The sequence below is a fragment of the Gracilinanus agilis genome, chromosome 2 (assembly GCF_016433145.1).
Source record: "Gracilinanus agilis isolate LMUSP501 chromosome 2, AgileGrace, whole genome shotgun sequence".
NCBI classification, from domain to species: Eukaryota; Metazoa; Chordata; class Mammalia; order Didelphimorphia; family Didelphidae; genus Gracilinanus; species Gracilinanus agilis.
This window is the reverse complement of record NC_058131.1, coordinates 37,821,906-37,834,269: the sequence shown is the minus strand read 5'-3', so window position 1 is coordinate 37,834,269 and position 12,364 is coordinate 37,821,906.

The following is a 12,364-nucleotide window of genomic DNA, read 5'->3' as shown; positions in this document are numbered from 1 at the left end:
CCTGGCTTGTTCTGGAGGTACTAGCCTCATCTTGGAGGAGACCTAGTGGCTAAAACCCTTGTTTAATTTACCTCTGAGCCCCCTTTGCTGGAGCCTCTTAAGCTCTGCCTGGTTTGGACCTAGCCTAAGTAAATATCTACTCTCTCTGATTTTCTTACTTTCACTCTTTCTACTTTTGTAAATAAACTACCATAAAAAATCATTTGGAATTGAGTAATAATTCCTAGCAACCACACTCTGATAAATTTAGTGCAACCCTTTTATTTTTACCCCTAACATTCTGGCCCTTATAACACCTAGCAGATTGGCCAACATGACAGCAAAGAAAAGTAATAAATGTTGGAGGAGTTGTGAATTGATCCAATCATTCTGGAAAACAATTTGGAACTATGCCCAAAAGGCTTTAAAAGACTGCCTGCCCTTTGATCCAGCCATACCACTGCTGGGTTTATACCCCAAAGAGATAATAAGAAAAAATACTTGTACAAAAATATTCATAGCCATGCTCTTTGTGGTGGCAAAAAAATTGGAAAATAAGGGGATGCCCTTCGATTGTGGAATGTCTGAACAAATTGCAGTATCTGTTTGTGATGGAATACTATTGTGCTAAAAGGAATGATGAACTGGAGGAATTTCATGTGAACTGGAATGACTTCCAGGAAGTGATGCAGAGTGAAAGAAGCAGAACCAGGATAACAATTGTAAGCTATTAATCCAAGTAGGGTGCATTCTTAGGGACCCCAAGAAGCTAAGGGCAGTTGAGGATGGTTGGAACCAGGGTATATAAGGGGGAACCCCCCAAGCAGAGGACTCACTGGATTTGGGGGGAGCTAGGGAGGAGGATGGTGCTAACCAAACACTTCCTAGGCTTAGCTATACCTCATACCAGCTGATCCTTGTAACTTTATTGGACATCTAGTCCAGAGTGACCTTCATTGAAACAGATTATTACAGTTGTTGAAAGAATCTTGTAGGCAGTTAGTAGAGACATCTACTAAATAATCATCTGTATAGACCTTCAATCAACTATACCAATAATCCATCTAAAATTTACTCATTTACTTTATTAGTTAGATATTAGAGCTATAGATAGGAAGGGAAAAGAATAACTGTGAAGGGAGAGGGGAGCTTTTGCCTGGCCAGGGTGAAGCCAGTGTCAAGACTCAACTAATTAGCTATAGAGACCTCCTTATCCCTCTTTCCTTTCAATTTCCTCCTTCTTCATTTGATTCACCTTGTTTTTAAGAGTTATATCTCTAATACAGATAGTGTTTGAATCCTTCAATTGAGAGGGCCATAATCAATTGACTTACCCTGAGAGATTCTCCATATTCCATCAGAATTGGCAGTTGGTTGGGGAGTCAGCTGTGTGGGTCTTTCCTGATTTTATCATTAATTCCTTGATTGTGGACCTTACCTATTATCCAGAAACATCTTCTCTTGTGGGAATACTCTTTCTCTCAACTAAACCATCAAGTTGGGTGAGAATCAATCCATTCCTCTTAGGAAAAGCCATTGGCCCTCTCCCTCAAGTAAGAACAAGCAGGCTCTGTGTCATCTTAGGAGAAAACATTCAACTATTACAGTCACTCTTGCATCCATCCCCCACTAAAGACTGCTGCCTGTTTGATTTTTACACAGTGTACACAAAGACAGATATGCTGTGGCACAATCTAATGTAATGGACTTCTCTACTGGCAACAATGCAATGATCCAGGACAATTCTGAGGGACTTATGAGAAAGAACGCTATCCAAATCCAGAGAAAGAACTGTGGAGTAGAAATACAGAAAAAAAAACAAAACTGCTTGATCACATGGTTTGATGGGGATATGATTGTGGATGTAGACTAAATGATCACTGTTTTGCAAATATTAATAATAAAGAAATAGGGCTTGATCAATGACACATGTAAAACCCAGTGGAATTGCTTGTTGGCTACGGGAAGGTGGTAATAGAAGGGGAGGGAAAGAACATGAATCAAGTAACCATGGGGAAAGAAAGCCTAAAACAAACAAACAAATAAATAAATAAACAATTAAAAAATTCTGCAGGGAAAAGTTAACTTACAAAGAATTGGGAGAGTCTTAAGAATTAAAAATGGAAAATGGAAACAATTCCAATAAATAGGAAAAATGAGGTTTATCTGAAAAGATTTTTCCAACCAACTCAGATTCTTAAAAAGAAATGTAGAGATGATAGAAAGGAAAAGAATGAATATTAGCATTTCACAATCCTATAAAAATAGTGTAAAATATGTTAAAGTGCAGAATGAAATGAAGCTGATTAGGGGAACTATGGATAACAACAACAAATTTTCTCCTTTTCTGGTGAGAAAGAAGAGAGAAACTAACAGCAACATAGGGAAGGCAGAGCAGTATAATTCTTTGTATCTTTGTTCTCTGCCAAGGAGAATGGCCTGGGTACTGCACATGGCAAAATAAATATTATTAACAGGGAGTTGGTACTCAAGAAGATAATAAAGCACCTAATTGCCCTTCATGAATTCAAGTCATTGAGCCCAGATGAACCACCTTTTTTCAGTGAAATAATAATTCAGTGAAATAATAAGCAGGTGTAATTGCTAAGCTACTGTATGGAATGGAAGAGATAACACAAGATTGGAAAAGGGTAAGTGATTTCTCAGTTCTCAAAAAAAAGAGAGTCTGAAACTCTAGGCCAAAGACCTAGTCTTCATTTTCTTTGGAATATTTTATAATGGATCATTAAAGAATGGTTGAATATCTAAGAAAGGAGAGAAAATACTAAAAAGAGCCAGCATGGCTTCATCAAGAACAGGTGATCATAGACTTCATTGACAGGACTATAAAACTAGAAGATTTGGAGGAAGGGGTGCTATAGTTATAGTTTACCTATATTTTAGAAATTTTTTGATAAAATATAGTATTGGGGGCTAGAAATAAGTGTATCTGTTAATAAATCAATATCCACATAGCAGGATCTTCCAAGTGTAGTTCCTTAGTGGTCTGTGTTTGCTAATATTTTATCAGTGACTTCAAGAAAAAACGTAAGTAGTATGCTCATCAAATTCGGGTATGACAATGCTGAGGGATAACTAATACACTGTATAATAAATTCAAGATCCAAAAAAGATCTTGGTAGGCTAGAGCCTTGAGTTTACTAATAAGATGAAATTCAGTAAGGATAAATGTGAAGTCTTATGCAGGTTCAAAAAAATCAGTGTGACAAGCGTAAAATGGAGGGAGGCATGCTTAGTAGTCCTGAAAAATCTGGTATTTTTAATGGACTGGTAGTTTGTGCGATATGGCACCCAAGAATAAACTATTGAGAAAGATATGACTTCCAGGAATAGAGGGATGATAATTTCATTTGCCCTTGTCAGACCACATGTATAGTATTTTGTTCAGTTCTGGGACCCACAGATTAAAAAGGGACATAGAGTATCTGGAGGAGGGTCACCAAGGTGGTGATGGGCCTGGAGTCTATCATATAAGGTTTAGTTGAGGGAATTGGGAATGTTTAGACTCAAGAAAAGACTTAGAAGTCCTCTTCAAATATTAAAAGAGATTAGGATTGTTTGACTGTAAGGAAAAGAAGCAGAAATCTTGCATGGATGTTTCATAGAAGACAATTTAGGCCTGAGGTCAGGGGTGGGGGAAAAGTTAATTTTATCTGGCTTGAAATGGAATGTACTGCTTTAGGGAGTGATAAGTTTGAGATCCCAACTACTAGGGTAAGAATTTTGACAATAACTACAGAGAACACTGGAAAGCAGTCTGGCAGAAAGTAGGTCTTTTACTCAAGACAAACTAGAAATGAGTATCTGGCTTAGAAAAGGTGACATCATAAACAAAGAAGAGCAAAGAAGAAATTGACTTAACCCAGCTGTGTATAAAGAAAGATTTCATGGCCAAATTAGTTTTTAAAAAGATCATAGAAAGTAAAATGGACAATATTGATGAAATAAAGTTTTAAAGTTTTTGCACAAAGCCAAACTAGCAAAAGGGAAATGGATAACTGGGGGTAAGGAGGAGGAAAGATTTTGTAATAAATTTCTCTAATAAAGGTCTCATATTCAATGGGTATAATGTTATAATTCAAATTTATAACATGAAATATTGCCTGAAAGATAAATGCTCAAAGGATACACAGTTTTCAAAGGAAGAAATCTAAGCTATTGCAACCAGATGAAAAAATGCTCCAAATCACTAATAATTAAAGAAATTACATCCCCTCCTGCTTCAGACTGACAAAGAAGATAAAAATGGAAAATGCCAATTGTTGTAGGGGCTTTAGGAAAATAGGTACAAGTATAATAACACTGTTAATGACACTGTGAATTAGTCCAGCCATTCTAGAAACACATTTGGGAACTATGCCCCCAAACTCACTAAACCGTGTTTATACTTTAACCCAGCAATATCACTAGTAGGCTTATACCTTAAAGAGATTTGAAAAGGATTCATATGTTCTCAAATATGGCAAGACTCTTGTATCAATGGATAAGAAACTAAGGGAATGCTTGAATATTGGGGAATGCCTGAATAAATTATATGATTGTAATAGATTGTTATTGCTCATAAATTATGACTGTCCATTTGAAGAATTTAAAAGAAACCTAAGAACTTGTATCAACTGATGCAGAGTAAAATGAATAGAACTAGACAATTGCTACAATAACATTTTAAAGAAAACCGAACTTTAAGGATTCTGAGCAATGCACAAATTCTAGAGGAGATGATCAAGCATGCTACCCACCCAGATAAGAACAGAACAGAACCAAGATACAGAGTGAAATTCATTTTCAGACATGGCCAATGTAAAAATATGCTTTGCCTTTTTTCCAAAAGAAGGGAGAAAGGGGAAGGCAGAGGGCCTCTCTCACACCCAAAATGAAGTACTTTATACACACATACACACCAAGGGAGGTCAGAAAGAAGAAGAGAGTAGCAAGAAAGATTTGAAAGTTACATGTTGAATTTATTATCTAGAAAGAAAAGCAAACTATAAAAGATTGAGACTTTGTTTCTCCTTTACCTTATAAATGCCATTTGCAGCAGGTACTTAAATTCAAAATTTTTTCAGTCTGCCCATTCTGTGGAATAATTAAAAGTTTGAATGGCCATTTTTAGGTATGTTACAATAAGGATTTTTATGTAGAAAGGTTACACTAGATGGTAATTGCGGTCCCTTTCAGCTCTTACATTTTGTGATTCTGCATGGGAAATACACAAATAGAATATTTTTTGTTGTCCAACCAGTCACTCAACAAGCATTATTAAGCACCTACATATGACAGGCACTATGCAAAGCCCTGGAGATACTAAGAAAAGCTAAAGACAATCCCTACTCTCACAGAAAGGAAACAAGCATTTATTAAGCACCTACTGTATTCTAGGTACTGTGCTAAGATAATTGCAACTATTCTTATTTGGTCCTCGTAGCTGCCCTGAGCAATCCGTGTTATTATTATCCCTACAGTTAAGAAAACTGAGGCAGATAGAGGTTATATGATTTATCCAGGATCCCACAGTTTAGTAGTGTCTAAGGTTGGATTTGAACTTAGTGTTTTCCTGACTGTCAGCCTAGCACTGGCCTCTAAGGAGCTCACCATCTAATTTCAGAGAATATGCAAACAACTAGATAATATGTATACAGGATAAATTGGAAATAATCTCAGAAGAAAGGTACTACTAACATTAAGGGGATCAAGAGACTTTTAGGAGAAAGTGGAATTTTAGCCGAGAGTTCAAGGATTCAGCTGGTGGAACTGTAGATAGAACGAGAGTGGAGTCAAGTTCTACTCTGATTTCAGACATCTGCTCTGTGTCCCATAAGACATATTTACTTACACAAAGTAAGTGCTATATTAATGTTTATTTCCTCTTTCCCTCTCTCTCTCTCCCAAGAACATTGGGAGGAAGAGATGAGAGAGAATATCCCTAGCACGGTGGACAGAGAGAGAGAGAAAGAATCTCAATCGCTGAGCCACAGGAAGACCATTTATACTTTGCATGGGGAAATTTTTGTTAAATGATGAAGAGAAAGGAAAGGAAGTGATGAAGGAATCTATCTGGACTTTAGCCACAAAAAGGACAGACATTGGGATGACTAATGAAGACTAATACATCAAATGAAGATTTTTTGAGAATAGGGAAGAAAGGATCTTTCGTAGACAAGAGGGAAGCAGCCAGTGTTAAGGGAGAAACTGAGGCTAAGTGAGAGAACCGGGGACGATAGAATTTGGGTCGAAATGGGATCACTAGTGCCGCAAAGGGGTTGGCCCCATCTTCATGTGAGATAGGATGAAGAAGAGGATGGGGGCAGAAGACACCCGAGGGATGGAAGATGAAGATGATGAGGGGGCATTGCTGTGATAGAGCCAGGCTGTCAGCGGAAAGGGTGAAAGAGGCTGGGGGATCAGGACGGCGAGATCACCCAGGACGTGTCACAGGATGCCCTCGAGGCCGGGGTGGGGGGTACTAGAGACCAAGGAAGAGAAACGTGAGAATGGGCTCCGCGATTTTCTCCCTCTGCAGATGGTAAAAGCCCCTGGGCCGGCCTCGGGGTTAGGAACTGGCGGGACAGGACAGCTGTAGGCTCAGAGGTCAGAGAACTCAAGAAGGCTGCAGAGAGGGCGACGGGCTCCCCATGGGGGATGCCACAGGAGGAGCGGGCCACCGGTGGGGGCGAAGTCCTCCGAGGCCGCGGGGCCAGTGGCAGGACCGTGCCCAGGGCCCAGCGGCAGTGCCGCTCCAACCGGGAAGGGCCAGTGTCGGTGGGAGGCCTCCACTTCTGGGCCTCGCAGGGCCGCGGACACAGCTCGGGAAGAACCAAAGTTCGCGCCCCTCCAGGCCCTCTGCTGCAGCCGGGAAGATCCCCACAGACCCGCTGCCCTCCACGGAGCCAGTCAAGCCTCTTAGATGGGAGGAAGGTAAGCAGAGAGAACATCAGTCAACAAGCCCGAACTGGGGGCGGGGCGTGCGAGGAAGCCCTGAAACAGGAGCTGCTGGACGTCATTTCCCAGAGTCCTACGGGCCGCCTGATTTCCGATGGACTCTGGGAATCGTAGTTCGGCACTTCCCCTGCGCCGGCGCAGTACCAGGCGCTTGGGGCGTTCAGCCCATCTTTTTCTTGTTTCTTTTCTTTTTTTGTGCAGCGGCTCCGGGGCAGCAGGTCAGTGTGAGCGGGTGCAGAGTGTGAGCGTGAGTGTGAACTTGAGTGTGAACAGAGGGGGCGTGCCTCCGCCCCTCCCCTCCCCGCCCTAGGCTCTGACCTCCCCCTCCCCCTCGGGCCTCGCATCCCAGAGGACAAAGACCCGCTGCCCACGTGTCTGGCGAGCCCCCGGGCGGGGCAGAGGAGGAGTCCGGCCTTGGCCCCAGCGCCTCAGTTTCCTCTTCTGTCAAAAGAGGCCCTGAGGGCGTACAAGGCCGCGACATTCCCCCGCCCCCCCCCCCCTCAGCCTCAGCCCCAGCCCCTGAGGGAGGCACCGGGCGGGGGCGGGTCCTGCAGGGGCGGAGCGGGGTGTTGGGGTCCCGGAGGACCTAACGGGGGTGGAGTAGGGGGGTGTCTCTGTGTACTAGAGCAGGAATCCCCCCCAGGCTTAGGGGGTCGATGGGGGTTGGGGGACAGTGGCGGTCTGGGGAAGGAGAGAGGCACCCTTCCCCTCTGGGAGAGGCTTGGGAAGCTCAAAAGAAGGTGAGAAGGCAGACTCCCTACCTCCTTGGAGCTGAGGCTGGGGAAAGGGGTGGCTCAGAGGAGGGAGAGCAGGCACCCTCTCACCCCGGCAAAGTCTGGAGATTGAGGGGAGCTCAAAGGAGAGAGAACATGCACTCTCCCCCGCCCAAGTTCCCTTCATAGAGAAGGCACCAGGAGAGGAAGAATTCTGGGACCCCAGAATCTCCCGAGGGGTAGAGGACGGCAAAGACTGGGCATCTGGAGGGATGCTCAAGGGTGGGAGTTGGGAAGGTCAAGAGGAAGATGGGGGGGGGGGACTTGTTTAGGAGAGAGGAGAAGGGCCAGAATAGAGGACGATGACTTCTCTCCAGTCCTTTGCCTCCTTGACCGCTCTACTACTATCTGACTTTTTGTGATAGAATGGCCTGTTCTCTTTCTGCCTGCCCCTTAGCTTCTCCTTTACCTTTGCTGATGCATTATCTACATCATGGACACTACCTATGGGTGACCTGGACCCTCTTCTCTTTCCAAGGCCCTATATCTTGGTGGTTTTCCCCACAGCTTCAGTTATCTTTATGCAGATGCCTTACAACTTGATATAAGCAGCCCTAATTTCTCTCCTGAGTTCCATCAACACATCATCAACAGTCCATCACACATGTCAGACCGATGTCTTGAATACATGTGAAACCCAGCACAGCCAATTCTTTTCCTTCCAAACCCACCCCTCTTCTGAACTTCCCTATTACTGTCACCCCAGTGACATCTTTGGCGTCATCCTCAGCTTCTCACTCTCATTTACTTCTCATGTCCAGTCAGTCACCACATCTTGCCATATACCTGTACCTTCTATGTCTCTTGATTTCTGTTCCCAAAGCCATCCTTCTAGTTCACACCCTCGACATATCTCCCCTAGAATACTGTCAAAGCCCCTTCTTTGGTATCTCACTTGCCCTTTTCCAATCTATTCTCCACACAACTGCAAATTTATTTCTCTAAAACTCGATTCTGATCTTGTTACCCCTGTTTCAGGTTTTCGTTTCATTTCTTTTTTTTAAAGCATCATTATCACTACCCTTAATCTCACTGGAAAACAAAACCATAACCTTGTAACAAATAAGCATATTCAATCAAAACAAATGCAGTGGCTGTGTCCAAAGATGTATATCATCTTCTGCATCCTAATTCCATTGCCTGTCTGTCAGGAGGTGTATATTATGCTTCATCACAAGTCCTCAGAAAATGTAGTTGGTCATTACTTAAGAGTTTTTAAGTCTTTCAGAGTTATTTTCTTTATAATATTGTTTTCATCATATAAATTGTGCTCTCAATTTTGCTTATTTCACTTTTCAACATTTTCCACTATACAAAATTACCTGAAGTTGTTTCTTTTGTCATTTCTTAAGATGCAGTCATATCCTATTACATTCACATACTATAAGCTTGTTTAGTCATTCTCTAACTGTTGTAATCCTTGGTTTCTAGTTTTTCCCTTTCTTTCTCTCCCCTCTTCTCCACTCTTCTCCCCTTCTCATTTCCCCCTTCCCCTTTGTAAACATTTAACTTTGTGATGCTTTTGAATCCCTCCCTACATTATTATTCTCTCATTTACCCTCTCACCCCCATCTGTTTCCTGGTTCAGTTTAATGTATTTCTACACCAAATTCTGTGTATTTGTTTCAGTTCTCCTTTATCCAGTTCAGATAAGGCTCATATGATACTCACTCTCTTCACTCCTTCTTCCGTGTATGTCTCCCATATTTTTCTTCTATACTTCATCTATAAGAAATAGTAAGTTTTACCCCCTTCTTTAATTCCCTCAATCCCCGTTGAAGATACTAGAATTCTGGTTTGTTTCTCTCCCCCTCCCCCATTAGAATGTTAGCATTACATCATCATATAGCTACTGTCCTTTCCTCAAATAAATTTAGTTTCTAGGTTTCTCTGGACTCATGTGTTTGTTTTTCAAAGTACATACTCAGGTCTGGTCCTTTCAACAAAAGCTCTCTATTCCATTAAAGAGCTATTTCCCCCTCATGATTATATTCAGTTTTACAAAATAAGTTATTCTTGGCTGTAAGTCTGTAGGTTCTTTTGCTTTTTGGAATATTGTATTCCAAGATCTTTTTGGTTTTTAGTTGAAGCTACTAGGTCTCATATGATCTTGACTGTGGTTTGCTAGAACTTGAACTGCTTTCTGGATTCTTACAGTATCTTTTTGCTTTATGTGGGAGCTCTGGATTTTGGCTGACACTGGTTTCTTTCAGGAGATGCTTGATGCATTCTTTCTATCCTCACTTTGCCCTCTGATTCTGATCTGTTTCTATTTATGATTTCTTGAAATATAGCATCTAGGTTTGTTTTTTTTTTAAATCATGATTTTCAGAGAGTTCAATGATTCTTAAAGTATTTCTCCTTGACTCCTTGACCTGTATTCCAGAACAGGTTTTTTTACTATCATATAGCTTATATTTTCTTTTCAATTTCTTCAGTCTTATTTTTGTTCTAATATTTCTTGCTCTCTCATAGGTTCATTGATTTCTCTTTGTTCCACTTTAGTTTTCAGGGAGTTTGTTACTTGAGTGAGATTTACTAATTTCTTTTCAAAGTTGTTATTTATTCTCCTTCCCATTCTTTCCTTCAGAGTTTTTATTGTACTTTAAAAATCTCTTATTTTACTTATTTTATCTATTCTTATAATTCTATTGGAAAATCCATTTACTCATTGTTGAATCTGTGCAGTTTTTGTACTTTGTACTGTGTAAGTACTTAATAAATGCTTAATTAGGAGTGGGGCAACTTTGGGGAAGAGAACCAAGTAAAGCATAGCTTCAGTTATTCAGGTCAGTCAGGTAATAATCCCACTACTAAATTTCCTTTTTCCCTCTTATTTTACTTCTCTGGATCTACTTATCTAACTTTATGAATTGAGAACACTGAGGCCCTTTGAGTCAGGAGAGACCTGCTCTGACCCTTAACTAGTTGTGTGACCATGACCATGATCAAATCTCTCTTCTCTAAATTTCATTTTCTTCATTATTAAATTAAATTGAGAATTAAAATGAAAAGAATAACCCTGGTAGTACTATCTGCCACCTGGGTTGTTAGTTCACAGGAGAGTGCTGTGAATCAGTTGTGCTCCTGACTACCTTCTCTGCTTCAGATCCTTCCACCTTAACACTGACAAATCCTTATCCTTATCTTCATGCCATGTAGAGAGAATTGAATTTGGAATCAAAAGACCTGGGTTTGAAGCTTGGTTCTGATGCTCTTCTTAGTGTTTGAATCACCCTTTATCCCTGAGCGGCCTCGGCCCTCTTTCTGGTCCACACAACCTCACGTCTGAGGGAGGGTTTGGATGAGGGGATTTCTAGCCTTCTTTCCCACTCTATCCTATTGGCTCTCTTTTCCTCACACTTTATCTTCCCCATGTAGTGGATAGAGTGCTGGAGTCCAGAAGTATTAGGTTCACACTCAGCCTCAGATATGTACTGTGTGACTCTGAGTGAATCATTTAACCTCTTTAGCCTTGGTGTTTTTGACTATGGGAGAATATAAGTTCTTCTTTAGGTCTCTGAAGGGAAGCTTGGCTATGCCACTTATTTATGTGATATATCTTTTTTATCCATACCTATATATGAAATATACTTATATATATGCATATGTATGTGTTGAGTTGGGACCATCCCATGTTAGCTCTGATACCATAACAAATTGAGAAGATATCTCAATCAAAAGACCTTAAACTACAAAAAAGATCTTCAAACTAGAATGAAGTCATATAAGAATCATGTTCAGATAGGCCAAGCACATTGACCATGCCCTAGAGATCATCTATAAGGTATTAATCATGTTGAAGAGGGAGGAATTCCAAAATTTGGAGATCAAATATGGAGTTCTAGCAGAACCCCCTGAAAAAGAATCACAGGGGAGGGTAACAAAGAGAGATCTCAGCCTCAGCCCGTTAGCTTACAGTCTCATGGGGCCACAGGGTAGCCCACTCTTCCTGGTTGTTAGAAATTATTTTCTTCCATGGGAAGGAGGTTGGGCATAATTGCTCAAGAAATTTCCCTTAAGCATTGCTGGATCATAATAGACTCATTTGTCCAGTCTATCTTTGGCCCCAGATGATGCAGACACTTCCATGAAATGATCTGGGGACAATGTTTAGTACACCTCTGGGAAGATGGGGAGATCTGAAGATCCTTTCATAGATGACAAAATCCTTCTCTGATCATAGTGGGGATAAGGAGAGATCTAGCCAGTGGCTCTTCAGAGCTCTCTCTGGCCTCTTGGGATGGATTCAGGGACCTTAGAGCCTTTGTTCTCCCATTCTGAGTTGTGCAGTTCTAGTTTACTGTCATGACCACCCTGGTCAACACCAGGCTGATTTCTTTATGAGGCCTTCCTCAGGGAAACCCTCTATACTTACTGTCTTCATAGCTCATACATGACTTATCTTGAATCACACTGGTACTCACTTTATTGGAGGGGCCCCCTTTCCTATTACCTGTGGGCCTCTTGGTACATTTTGTGTAGTTCTGGGGAAGAAGTCACCACTGTGGTTTCTCACTGGATTTCCTGATAATTATTCAGTACAGCACAGACCTCAGGGTTTTGCTAAATAAGGCACATATACATACATATACATATATATATATACATACATATATATATACATACATACATACATATATATATATACA